This window comes from Furipterus horrens, unplaced genomic scaffold, assembly GCF_987537825.1.
Source record: "Furipterus horrens unplaced genomic scaffold, mFurHor1.1.pri manual_scaffold_1, whole genome shotgun sequence".
In the NCBI taxonomy this organism is placed as follows: domain Eukaryota; kingdom Metazoa; phylum Chordata; class Mammalia; order Chiroptera; family Furipteridae; genus Furipterus; species Furipterus horrens.
The window spans coordinates 70,389,993-70,404,650 of record NW_028327171.1 but is presented as its reverse complement, the minus strand read 5'-3'; the positions used below and the strand labels follow the sequence as shown (position 1 = coordinate 70,404,650).

The 14,658-nt window shown below is 38.1% G+C and overlaps 1 protein-coding gene across 1 annotated transcript in view; it reads left to right on the top strand.

Annotated features, from left to right (window-relative positions):
• Positions 1 to 14,658, top strand: part of GBE1 (1,4-alpha-glucan branching enzyme 1) — a 267,728-nt gene that overhangs the window by 218,646 nt on the left and 34,424 nt on the right. The gene's annotated exons all lie outside the window — the stretch shown is intronic.

The following is a 14,658-nucleotide window of genomic DNA, read 5'->3' as shown; positions in this document are numbered from 1 at the left end:
CTTTTCTTGAGAGCAATTTATCTTGCTAAAAATGTAAGTTTCTCAGACAAAAAGAGAGATATGTCTGACAAAGGAAATGATATTTAAGCTGGTTGTTGAAGAATGGATCAGATTTGTGGTGGCAAAAATAGACTTTACAAGTCAAGCACTAACCTGGAGAAAAATGTAGAAGCAGGAAATATGGGCCACGATCATATTACTATTAGGTTTTTGGTTTGATTGAGTCAACATCTGTATAGTTCCCAATAAAAAGCTCCACCGAGAGCAAAGAAGCTTTACTTATCAAGGGATGAATAATAGTGATGAGTATTTCCAAATGACATAGGGTAAAGAAGTGGTTGTATATGACAAAATTTAAACATAAAACTGATTAAATTTCTAATTGTATCATCTCCCTTTTGTGATATTTTTTTTACCAAACTGTTCTCTGATTTAGAATTTTAACTTTTATGGCAGTGCAGACAATGATTTAGTCTAAGGAAGATTTTATGGCTTATCTATATGAAGGATGGCGGTGGTAGTTTTTTATGTTACATCAAACCTCTTGAGGATTTTGTGTATGTTACTTGAAATGCTGTTATTTTAAGGGCATTAGAGCGTTTATGTGATTTTTGAATTCTCCCTTTTGATTGCCTTCAAAGTCAGTTATTAGGCTAATTCAGAACCTTCTTGTTACACTTTTTTTTCTTTTTTTTTTTTTTAATTTAAAATCAGCATTACCCAGGGCAAAGGGACACAATGAAGCATGCAAGTACAAATACTGAGAACCTTTCTTCTTATTGGGGGAAGAGGTTCACAGGGTTTCCCACAAGCCATCGTGCTGCTCTGCAACGTTTTTTTCCCTCTTTTTTTGACACCAGTGGCCGGAGAGGAAGCAAGAGCTGACAGCAGGAAGCAGACAAGGCTAACTATCTGTTGCAGGGAACTTGGAAGGATGGAAGCATCATCCAAGGGCAAACAGAAACTGGTTCTTTGATTAAGTTATAATCAGGTGAAGTCTCTACTAGGGGAGTTAGAGTTGCTGACTACAGAAGAAAGGCTGTGAGAGATTAAAACCTAGAAAAGCCATAGCATGCTGTGCCTTGAAAGAGCCTCGGATTCTTACAGAAACACTCATCTAGCCTGGGATTTATACCAGGATTGGATTAAACTGATGTCAGTGATGCAGTACAGAGAGTGAAAGTGAAGATTTTTTTTCCAATATTATTACATGTGGTTACATTCTTCCCTTTTAAATGTCTGTGCTTAGCTCTTAAAAATAATTCATTAGGGAAATTTGTTAATCTTTATTATGATGTATGTTCGCTGTGTATGTTAATGGCGGGTGGCACCAGATGTTACCAGCAAAGTTACACTTCAGTCCTTGAGAAGGGCTAAGAAAGAATTCAGAGAAAGCTTATTTAGAAAGTCACAGGGATAGAAGAAGTAAACCAGCTACACTGCATGGACTCAGGAAAAAGCTACAGAGGCTAACAAAGGGACCTTGGAGCAAAAGAAAGCTAAGGTTCTTGCCTTGCGTGAAGAAAGAGAGAAGGAATGGCACAGGCATGCTCTAGAGAGAGTGAGAGCATGTGCTTAGTCCTTCATCTTAAGGGGTTTAATCTGTCTAACAAAAGAAGGGATTTTAGGGGAGGTACAGAAGAGGATCTCCATAGAGTATTCATCAGCTTTCCAGATGTGTCCATTCAGGGTCATGGTCTCTTCTGATTAGTCGGTGCCCCAGGGGTGGGGCTCATTGCAGCTGGTCCTGATGTCAGCCATGGAGTCACTTTATCTGGTTCTGCTGCTTTTGTGGGCCTGGAGCTAAAACACAGCTGTGGTCTTGATGTTATCTCTAGTTTGACCAAAACTCTGTGGCTTTATTCTTAAGATTATTTGAGACAGGCCACAACCTCATTGTCCTGAGGGCTTACTATTTAAGGGAGTGGTCCTGCGTGGGCTTGTATGGGGGTCCTATGAGACTATTCTCTGCCTCCCCCCATAATTCTTACTCTGTGGGGGGTCTACCATATGACTAGTGACATGCCAGGGAAGGAAAGGTCAGGGGAGGGTCTGAACCACATGGCAGCACTATGGAAGGTCAGGGAGCCTAAACCCCATGACCAGGGCTGTGCTAGGGGAGGAGAGGTCACCCTGGAGGTCGAAGGCCACCATACAATACTTGTTTTCATAGCTTTGCCTATTACTAGGCACCCAGGGCTTTCCTTTTTCCATACTCCTCAGGGCACAATCACTGCATCAGAGCACAGGCAGACCACAGAACCCCTCATAGTTACTGTTAGCTTGTTAATTGTTCACTGTTAACTATCCTATGCCCGTTCATGTAAAAGATGTGTCTATCCATTTTACTTTTTATCCAGTCTCAGAGATGTCCCTGCTTCATTTCCTCTGTGGAGGAATATTGAAGCCTAATGCAAAATTTTATGCAGATTTGTTGTTCTACTTGCTCAGTCATTTCAAATGCGATGGCCACACAGTACACATGCTCACTCAATGGCACCTACCACTCCAATGACTAGTGCAGTAAAGCCGTCATTGTTCAGACATGCACATTGCAGTCCACTCTCTTTGGCTGCCGAGTTACATCAATACTGTGCAAACTGTTCTCAATATATTAACAATGGCTGGACTTTTTCTGGACAGACCTCATATATGTATTTAAAGTGCATACACAGATACACTTAATGTTGGCAAATAATTACCTGAAATATACAGCATGGAGGCTGTAATAAACTTCATTTGTTAATTTTCTTATTTTTCATTTAAAGTTGACATTTAGTATTATTTTGTATTAGTTTCAGGTGTACAGCATAGTGGTTAGGCAATTATATAATGTACAAAGTAATCCCCCAATAATTCTAGTACCCACCTAGCACCATACCTAGTTATTATACTATTGTTGTACTTTATATCCACATTACCATTTTGTAATTATAAATTAGTACTTCTAATCTCTTCACCTTTTCACCCCAGGTTCCAGTGTCCCTCCCATCTAGCCACTCTCTGTTTGTTCTCTGTAACAATGAGTCTGTTTATGTTTTTATGTGTTCATGTATTTTGTTCTTGAGATTCCATATGTAATGAAATCATATTATATTTGTCTTTCTCTGTCTAACTCATTTCACTTAGCACAGTATCTTCTGGGTCCATCCATGTTGTCACAAACGCCGAGATTTTATTCTTTTTTATGACTGAGTAATATTCTATTGTATACCTCATCTTCTTTATCCTCTTGTGTATTGATGGGTACTTGGGTACAATATCTTGGCTATTGTAATAGTGCTGCAATGAACATAAGGGTGCGTATGTCTTTTCAAATTAGTGTTTTGAGTTTCTTCTAATTTATACCCAGTAGTGGAATTGCTGGGTCATAATGTAGATTGATTTTTAATTTTTTGAGGAACTTCCGTACTGTTTTCCATAGTGGCTTCACCAATTTGCAGTCCCACCAAAAGTGCATGAGTGTCCCCTTTCTCCACATCTTCGCCAACACTTGTTGTTTGTTGATTTATTGATGAAAGCCATTGAAACAGGTGTGAAATGATATCTCATGGTGGTTTTAATTTTCATCTCTCTGATGATTTGTGACGTTAGACCTTTAATGAATGTATGGAGAAACATCCAACCTTAACAAATACTTAAGGAGTCCCTGTTTGGTATAGCCCACTGGAGTGGGCTGTGGAGAATAAAAAAGAAAAAAACATTAGGTATGGCTCCTGCCAAGAGCCATATTTATCAGCATTGAGAGTGGGAAGGGGGAGTGAGTGGCAAGTTTATTTTTCTTATTAGGGAAGTCATGGGCCCTAATTTAAAAAATATATATTTTATGATATGCCCCAACCTTTGATGAGCTGAGTACTCATGATGGATCTGAGGAAGACCAAAGCATTTGATTTTAAAACATGTACTATTTTAAGGAGTTTGTCTTTAGTACATCTAAGAAAAGTAGTATCTGAAGTTTTTTTTTATATTCTTATCAGGATTGTACCTTTTTCTCACAAATATATAAACTTGGCATCAACATAGAATTACATAACATCCACAGCATGGAAGATGTGACAGACGTTAATTAATTCCTAGGTAAAATTAGTATGCGTTACAGTTCACAGAAACAAAACACACAAACCCACTAATCAAAATGTTCAGCTTAACAGAGCTGGAGCTCTTTTCATTAGTTGTATTGTCTCGAATTTCATCGCCATACCAGCTGGCTTCTTGTCAATTTATAGTTTGGACCCTTACATCAAACAACAAAAAATTAATTACAGGAAGAGAAGTCCCAATAGGTATTTTGTGCTTAGAGGTTTTTCACAAGTAACCAGACATGAATGGTGCTATTTACAGAGGAAATGGAAGGGAAAGAGGAACTTAGTAGAATTTTCTGGAATCATTAATTAACTATAGCAATGTTGCTTCCCTGTTTTATAGTTGTTTAGCCAAAGCTTTTAGCCTTCTCAGTTCTGGAAGCACCCACTTCTGTTACTGTATTGAAAGCAGTGAATCATGACATGAACTGTGAATTTTCATACAAAATGTCCCGTGACACCTCAAAAGATTACTATCCTCCCTTCCTTTTGAAATGAGTAATATTCTATGCATTACATTAGTGATCATAATCATAATTTAATAAGCAGAAAGATCATGCTTGCTGGATAGTGCCAGGTTACGTGTATTGCATATTTTGGATTCAAAAGTATTGTTGTTAAGTATCACGGTCCTTGCCTCTGTGTGCTAGAGTATAAATGTGACTTTTCTAAGCCTCTTATCTGTTGAAGAAATCAGCCAAAGGTTTTAAAAATGCTTTCCTTAATTTAGGCTTCTGTTTTATTTTTTTTCCTTTTTTATAATAGCTTAGAAATTATTATTTGTGACCCATTCTTATAGTTCCTAACATTCTAATACAGTTCTTACCCTTTTTTAAGATTCAGATGGTTGGAGAATCTGAAGAAAACCTTTCTCCTTAGAATAATGCACAGATTGACATAGAAACAACATTTTGCATAAAATATCAGGGAATCACTAAGAATGCATGAACCACAGGTTGTGTTCATTGAGGAATATATTTATGTACTATGTATGCATGTATACATGATATATATATGTACATGCATAAAATTTAGAGGTACACATGCACACACATATATAGTTTTATATGTTTAAGTTAAATGCTGATATATATCATATGTTTACTATACCATCAAGTTGTCTGTACTGAAACAAATCAATTACCTTCTTTGCCATCACCTGAGTAAATTTAGATTTCTTATCCATCTTTATATACAACAGTCCTTAGTTATGACCTTGTTTGGGTGGCCATATTTCACTGCACTGTCTCAAGTGCTGCCACACTCCATAAGTAATGTGTTGACCATAGTTGAGAAGAGCATTCTTAACTTGCTTTAATGATGGTATTTTTCTTTGTTAAGTCTGTGAGCTGTGAGCTAGTGTAAGATAACTAACAGGCATTTTCCAGTTTTCACTGTTCAATCTGAGAATGGTTCACTATTATTCCAAGGTCACTTTGAAAGTCTTTCTGTGATTTGCTTCCATTTATTTTATGCTTGTGTTTACAGTTTTGAACCACATATGAAATTTAATGTTGCGTTTGTCTACATTAAAGTTAATTTGCCCCTTGTCAGCTCATTTACAACAGAGATAACATTCGAAAGCCACTCTGTAGGATGTTCTGTCTGCAATCACTAATGTAATTTTTTCTGTCTATGTCTTTGTTGTATGCAGCTTTCTGTATCTTTCAGTTTAAGAAGTGGCTTCCTTAGGATAAGGTTTTCAGAAAATCTAAGTTAATCTTTAGTAAAGATTAATAAATGATTCTCTAATAGAATCGGTTCTTCATCATATCTTGAAAATTTTTAATAGCTCTTTTTTCTAACTTAGAAATTCAATTTTATATTCCATAATATATAAATATGATTATTGGAATGTTCTTTAAAGTAGTGTCTTTATACTTTAAAGGATAAATGAAGTACAACTTAAAATACATTAAAAATCCTAAATTGGATTATGAGACCAAGTATTTTTCCTGTTTTCATCTTTTCTTTTCCAAATACTTATTTTGACCTCATGCAATATAATTTTTTCTTAATAGTTAATATTTTCTAGACATATTATTGAAAAAATAAATGAATGTTTAAAATCGATGTACCTTAGAGGGCACTGAAATGTAATCTTAAATATAAATTATGAAAAACACTTTTAAAATAGTCTCTTAAACATGTGCATTTAAAAAAAGGATATAATCTGTGTGTCTTTTGAACAATATTTTCACTAACAATTTGTTAACTTGTGCCTGTATCTTCAAATAATTAAGAATGTTCAATACTTAGGAAATGTTTTATCTTAGAATTATATCTGCTATTTACCTTTTTAAAATTCATTTATAGTTTACATTCAATATTATTCTGTATTAGTTTCAGGTGTACAGCATATTTGTTAGATAATCATATGTTTTACAAAGTGATGCCTCTGACATTTCCAGTACCCAGCAGGCACCATCAGTAGTTATTACAGTATTATTGACTTTATTTCCTGTGCTATGCTTTGTATGCCAATTCTATTTTGTAACTTCCAATTTTACTTCTCAATCTCTTCATCTTTTTCACCCAGCCCCCCAACCCTCCTCCCCTCTGGCAATGATCATTCTGTTCTCTTATCCCCTATTCTGTTTCAATTTTGTTTGTTTGTTTTGTTCTTCATATTCCACGTATAAGTGAAATCATGTGGCATTTGTCTTTCTCCGACCAACTTATTTCACTTAGCATAATATCCTCCAGGTCCATCCATGCTGTCACAAAGGGTTAGGTTTCATTCTTTTTTATGGCTGAGTAGTATTCCATTGTGCATATGCTTTTACCTTTTGAAGAGATGTTTTATTTAGTTTATGTTAGAAAACATCAGAAAAGTGTACAGAGATACAATTAAAAGACTGGTAATTTTTTATAATACTAAAATATTAGAAAAAGCCAAAATGATTAACATGAAAAGAACAATTGAATAAAACTGCATTACATACACATATTGAAATACCATCCTACAGATGTATATTCATTGACATGGAAAATAGATTACAATTCAAAATAGCATATAATTTAAGTCTCTTTGTGTTCAAAATAACTTGTAGGTATGTAAATGGGTAGATAGGTAGGTAAGGTAGTTAGATAGATGATAGATAGTTATAGAGGTATAGATATATAGCTATTGCTATAGATATAAATGAAATGAATGTATTTACCAAAAGAGAAACCTTGGTGTCTTGGTCCATTTTAGCTTCTATAATGAAATACCATAGAGCAGAAATAATGAAATACCATAAACAGCAGAAATTTATTTCTCTTAGTTTCTGGAGGTTGGAAGTCCAAGGTCAGAGTGCCATCATGGTTGCAGGTTCAATCCTAGTCAGGGCATATACCTATGTTGCAGGTTTGATCCCTGGTTGGGACATGTATAGGAGGCATCCAATCAGTGTTTCTCTCTCTCTCTCTCTCTCTCTCTCTCTCTCTCTCTCTCTCTCTCTCTGTCTCTTCCCCACTCTTTAAAAGCAATAAAAAAAAAAAAAAAAAGCACTTTTCCCATTCTTAAAGGCTATACCCTCATGACCTAAGCACTCCATACAGGTTCCACCTCCTGATACCATCACATTGAGGATTAGGGTTTCAACATAGGTATCTTGAAGGGGACACTTAATATTCAGACAATAGCAAGTGTTTATTTGGTAAGATTTCAGTTATTATATGGATGTATTTAATTGTGATTTTAAAAAATAATAGTACATTGCATGTACAAAAAATAAAAATAAAAAATGTAACAGTATAATAATAGCTAGTATTAGCATATATCTATTGAACAACATACGATGTGTTGTAAGTTCTTCTAAATTATTTTAAATGTATCAGTATATTACTTATACAGTAAAAATAATAAATAGACTTCCAACCAAGATGGAGGCATAGAGAGACACGCTGCGTCTCCCTCCACAACTAAGAAGGGATACAACTACCTCAAAACTAGAAACAACCAGAAGTTCCAGAAAATCAAACTGCATGGAAGTCCAGCAAAAAAAGATATAAAGAAGAAATACCCAGACAGGTAGGGGAGGCGGACCCCGGGTGGGGAGGACACGGTGTAGTGGCGGCAGCAGCAGCAGACTAGCAGAAAGCACAGTCACACATTTTAAAAAGTCAGGAGGGACACCTGGGGAGTGTTCTGAGCTCTTGACCACACCGTGCAGCTCACAGTCCCAGCACTGGGGAAAATCAAGCCTCATTGCTTCTGACCGTGCAGACCAGTGGGCGTTGGGGTGGAGGCAGAAACTGCTGGTCTCTCAGCAGAGTTCACTTGTTTAAAGGGCCCCCAATGGTCCTAGAACATCTGTAGACCCACCCACTCTGGGAATGATGGCCAAGGCAGCAGCTAGAGAGGCATCAGTCCCATAGGGAAGTGGGAGAAGTGCCTGGAAAAGGGGCAAGTGCTGGGCAGGTGGCATTGTTCCTTCTCGGACCCCTCCCCGGCATACAGCACCACAAGGTGGTGAAATGGGTCGCTCTGTACTGACAAATCCCTAAGGCTTCGCCTCTTACAATGTAACAGGAGTGACAGATCTACGTGGGATGTGGAGGCAAACAAACACGGGAGCCTGTCAGAATGAAGAGACAGAGAAGTATGGCCCAAAAGGGGGAACAGATCAAGGTTCCAATTGGAGAACCAAGCAACAAGGAGGTAGCCAACCTCACAGATGAGGAGGTAGACAACCTAACAGATGCAGAATTAAAAACACTGATGATAAAGATGCTTACAGGCTTGACAGATATGCTTGAGAATGGCAGAAGCATAAGGGAAGAAGTGAAGGCTATGCTAAGTGAAACGAAGGAAAATTCACACATAACCAATGGTGAAGGGAAAGAAACTGGGGTTCAAATCAATGATTTGGAACATAAGGAAGAAAAAAACAGCCAGTGCAGAATGAAGAAGCAAAAGTTGAAAAAATGAGGAAAACTTCCCAAATTTTGCGAAAGAGATGGACATACAGATCTAGGAAACACGGAGGGTCCTGGGCAAGCTGGACCCTGAGGGGACCACAGCAGGACGCATCATGATTGAAATGCCAAAGGTGAAAGATAAAGACAGAGTCCCATGGGGCAGCAAGAGAGAGGTGGAGAGTTGCCTACAGGGGGGTGCCTATAAGACTATCAGCTAATTTCTCAGAGGACACTTTGCAGGCAGGAAGGGACTGGCAAGCAGTATTCAATGTGATGAAAAACAACCCACAATCAAGATTACTCTATGCAGCAGAGCTATCATTTAGAATGGAAGGGCAGATGAAGTGCTTCCCAGACAAGGTAAAGCTAAAAGATTTCATCATCACCAAGCCATTATTATATGAAATGTTAAAGGGAGTTATTTAAGAAAAAGAAGATCAAAACTATGAACACTAAAAGGACAGCAAACTCACAACTATCAACAACTGAATCTAAAAAATAAAAACAAAATCCAACTAAGCAAACCAGAATAGGAACAGAATCATAGGTATGGGGATCATTTGGAGGGTATCAGCTGGGAGGGGGGAGGGGAAGAAATGGGGATATGATGCAGGGATTAAGAAGCATAATCAGTTGGTACAAAATAGACAGGGGCAAGTTAAGAATAATATAGGAAAGTGTGAAGCCTAAGAACTTGTATACATGACCCATGGACATGAACTAGGGGAGGTGGGATTGCTGGAGGGAAGGGAGATACTGGGAGGAGGGGAGCAAAGAGGAAAAAAAATTGGAACTTTTGTAAAAACATAATCAATAAAATATATTTTAAAAAATAAAAATGACACTACTGTATTAGCTATTGTTAGCTAATATTGGAGTCATATAGTGTTTCTTGTGATCTTCTAATGTTTTGCATGCCTCATCTCATGTAATTATAATTTGATGCTTGCCAATCATCATTTATGGTATAGATCATAAAGATGTGAATTGTCATGTGAGAATGTTAGAAATAAATGATAATGTAATGTCACATTTGATAGGGTTTTGGATGAAGTCCAGAATCCTTGAAGCTGTATCCAGAGTGTGCATGTCTGTGTGTGTTTCTGGGTAGCAGGTGCTTACCTTTTAATCAGATTATGTAATGGGTTATTATTTACCCGAATAATTTCAATTCAGTTCTGTACTGATGAAAAAAGAAGACACGACTGTGCTAAGAGAGACGCTAAACTATACAGTGGAGAAGAATTCATATTTTCATCTCATTAGTTTATCTGAGGCAGTTGGAAAAGATGACAGGCAACAAAAATTGTGACCTAGCATCACGTTTGTAAGAAGGGTGGAAGAATTGGGAGTAAATGGAGGTCCTCAAGTGCTAGTAGTGTGTTCCATCTAGCACAGAGCTCCACTTTTAGAAAGTGGAATGTAATCAAATTATACTATATAATATAAACTATTATAGTCTAATATAAGCCCTGGCTGGTTTGGCTCAGTGGATTGAGCGTCGGCCTGCGAGCTAAGTGTCGCTGGTTCGATCTTCCAGTCAGGGCACATCAGAGAAGGAAAACTCTGACTCCAAAAAACCTCCGCTGCCTTGCGGCATACCTCTTCAGGGGAAAGGCTAAGGGAGTAAACCCCGACAGAAAATCCGGAGCCGGAGTCCCTAAGGCGGTTTGACGTTGTAGTCAACACCGGCAACTCCTGCGGCGCACCTGAAGCCAAGCTGTATTGACTCCGTCTTTCCCTTGGACCCTTCAGCTGCGAAGAGAGGGGGGGTCTGCTGCATGGGCAACAGCAGACCCTCCATATCATCCTGCCCAGGCTCTGTAGCTTCAGCTTCACTGGAGAGGACACTCCAGCGTCATCGCAAGATGTCGATTCAACACGGGAGGAGACAGATACCGTGTCACTCCCGAGTCGGACTGCACAGCCATTCTCGGCGGTGCAGATAGACTCTTAAGAAGCTACACCATCGTCTCTCGAGACGGACGGCTGCCGACGACGACGACGACGACATATATACTATTAATATAATAGTATATATAACCCCTGAGAGCTTGTTCAGAGGTTTTGCAGGTGAACATGTAGGAATAATGAAGGAAGCAAGTAGAGAGGGGATTCCTAATGTAGCAATCTGATTTATCCTATCAATCTGTATGTTTTGTAGCAAAATTATTTTCACTTTTAATTCTGCCTTTTAAGATCTAAAATTATAGATAATTCAAAGGACATTAATACTTGGCTTAGGGAGGCCTGGCTAGGTACCTCAGTTGGTTAGAACATCGTCCCAAAATGCCAAGGTTGTGGGTTCAATCCCCAGTCAGAGCATGTACAAAAAAATCAACCAATAAATGCATAACTAAGTGGAACAACAAATCGATGTTTCTCTCTTTGTCTCCTCCTTCATTGCTCCCTCTCTTGCCCTTCCTATCTCCCTTTCTTTAAAGTCAATAAAAAAGTAACTACTTGGCTTAGAGATATGTGTTTGTATTATTTAATATATAAATAAATGCATCAGTGTAGAATTTTTGCACTTTAAAGAATGGAATAATGTATCATGAAACCTAAGTGAAGAGTGACCAAATTGCTATCTTTTGAATTTGTCCTGGATACTTGTATGTCTGCTGCAGAATAGGGCTAGTCAGTTTCCTCCTCAGAATGACGGGAGCCAGAATATGTCTGCTGCAGAATAGGGCTAGTCAGTTTCCTCCTCAGAATGATGGGAGCCAGAAATTTTAGCTTTATTATAACTCTTGTCTATTGCCCTTTATGTCATTGTTTCCTGAACCACACCAATAATGAGTGCATGTGTAGCATAAAAGCTGCCATACCTTGAAAGCTTGTAGCTGCCAGACCCCGATCCACGTGCCTCACTTATCTCACTTGAATACTAAAAGAGCTTTTATGAATCTTATTATCCACTTTTACAGAGGAGGAAACTGAGTACTAGGGAGACAAAGTTGCCTAAATTCACATCTCTCATAAGTGGCCTCGCTGGAACTAACATCCATGTCTCTCTGACTTGGAAATCTGTGTTCATGGACTTCATGTTGTCTAACTTTCATTATTTAGACACAAACCTCTATGGGGCTGCTCCTCAGGGTGTGGCCTCTAGCCCTCCTACTTTCAGAATAGTACAGGGAAGCTGATGAAAATATAAATTCCTGCCAAAGACTCACCCCAAAGGTAGTGAATCAGAATCACTGGAGCATGGATGCTTTTAACAAGCTCTCTAGGAATCTATATGTTGCCTCTGAAGCATACTAATTGATTGAAAAGCCCAGCTCTACACTGTCTTATTCTTGCACACGCAAGAGATAATGCTATCACATATTCTTCCCTTTTTGTGGGGGTTTGGGGTAGCATTTGACTCTGACCAGCCTCTTTGAATCTCTTCTTAGCCATTTGCATTTTCTTCTGATGTTCCCCTTACTCTGCTAACCATTGCTCCTCTGTCTTCTCTAACCTGTCTTCTTCCTGCCTGCAGTTCCTTGGGTTGCTGCCCAGGGCCCTTTTCCTCCTATGGCTGTGACTGCTGTTGATTGAGGCCCTACAAATCACTCTTGCCCCTCATCCCCAATTCAGGAAATTCTTCCCTTAATTTCAGTATCTTATTTTTATCAGTGTTACTCTAGATCCATGGATGCCTGCCTATTCTTCAGGTCTTAAATTTAGCATGCCAAAAAATGAGCTCATTATCTTCTCCCCACACACTTCCTCTGTCATCATTTTCCCCTGTTACAGTCAGTGCTGTCACTACTCAGTCTTCTGAGCTCGAAACTTCAAAATTGTATTCATACTTCCCTCACAACCTCCATTCAGCAGGCAATCATCAAATCCTGCTACTTCCACCTCAGAAATGCCATCTGAATCAATCATTCTTTTCTCCGTTCTCAATGCATGTTGTCATCTCTTACCTTATACTTGGATTCCATATTAGACTCCTTACCATTCAGCTATCCGCAACATCCAGTGTCTTTTCCATACTGCACCAGAGATATTTTGATAATAAATATATTTGAACTTCTCATTCCCCTACTTAAAAAATAGCTTCTCGTTCCCTAGTGCCTGCACTATAAGGTCCAGAATTCATGAGATTTATTCTCCTCTGATCTCATCCTGTCTGAACCACCTCTCCTCGCTGCAAACCCCGTTTTACAGCTGCACCAGGCTCTCACTGTATCTCACCTTCTCACTCCAATGCATCTGCACATATCATTCCATTACCTTGGAATGTCTGTCCATGTGTAAGAGGTTGATCATTCCTTGTGCTGTATTTCCATGGTTTTTACTTCTGAGCAATATAGGAGAGGATTAAAGAAGAGTCAGGTTGCTAAAATCAGACTGCCTGGGTCATAGGCCCCACTGCTTAATAAGTCTTTGTGCCTCAGTTTTCTTACCTGTGAACTTGGAACAAAAATAGTACCTACTTCAAGGTTGTTGAAATGGAAAGAGATAAATTATGTGCAATGCATGTGCCTGTTCCATGATATGCAGATGTTAAGTATTTGCTGCTGCCTCTACTGTGATAGCCATGATGACAATGATGTAATAATCTCCCCCAGAAAAGGCTAAAGGAATTGCTTATTAATATTAGAGCCACCTCAGAGATCTGTGGCCATAGCAAAATAAAAGTATTTTGCCCATAGAATGCCTGGGTCCAGTTTGTAGACTACTATACCTTAGGTACCTCATGGAATTTCTAGTCTCTAACATTCTCCACTAGTAGAAATCCCACCATGACTTGGACATATCATATCCCCCAGACTGGCCGTACCTTCGTTATCAGTAAGGTATGTGCTCCACTGTAGTTCTGGAGGTACATCATTCAGCCACTAGAATGGATGATGGAGCAAACTATGCTGTGGGTACAACTTGGGCTGAGTGAATCATACTCCAGACCTAGGCAGGACTCCTAAGTGTAGCAGAGGAGTGTTCCTTGTGTCACTTTAAGGCATCCTAAAGTAAATAGAGACCCATAGAGTCAGAAATTTGGCTCCTTTCCCTGTGACATAGTGAGCAATGTCACAAGAAGTATTATTTAGACTGAAATATTTAAATTTAGCAAAATATTTGTAGACACTTTAATTTTTATGAAACTGCTATAAACCTGTGTTTGGATGTGGTTTTTAGTTTATGACTATAGTCCTGAATAGTGAAATGTAAATTGCAATGTTTCCTAGCAGAGGTTACTATTTAAAGCAACTCTACAATAAATTACTTTAGATTACATGCTAGCTTATTAGTTTTTATTTATTGGATTATTAATATACTTGTTTCTTTAAAGTAGAACACACTTATATTGGCTATGGTACTTTCTAACACAAACGAAAAGTTTGTCTTAGAAAATTGTAGTGTTAAAGGGGTAAATGAGAATAAATTTTAGAAAGTAGTGTTGAATTGTAGGGGGAAGAAAAGAAGCTGTAAAGAAGAAATTCAACTTGGAAAAAACAAAAGAGGCAATCTATTAGGCAACTGACATTTAAATTTGATTACCATTTTTCAAGTATGTTGGGTTTCTGGTTTTCATTATTATAATAAGAAATAATATTTAAATGGATTCCCAAACAAGTGTCCCATTTACACATACAAACACGCACTTGAAATTAAAGGTACACATCTAATGGTAGCACATACCTCTGAGTAAGAAAATAAATAATAAAAGTGA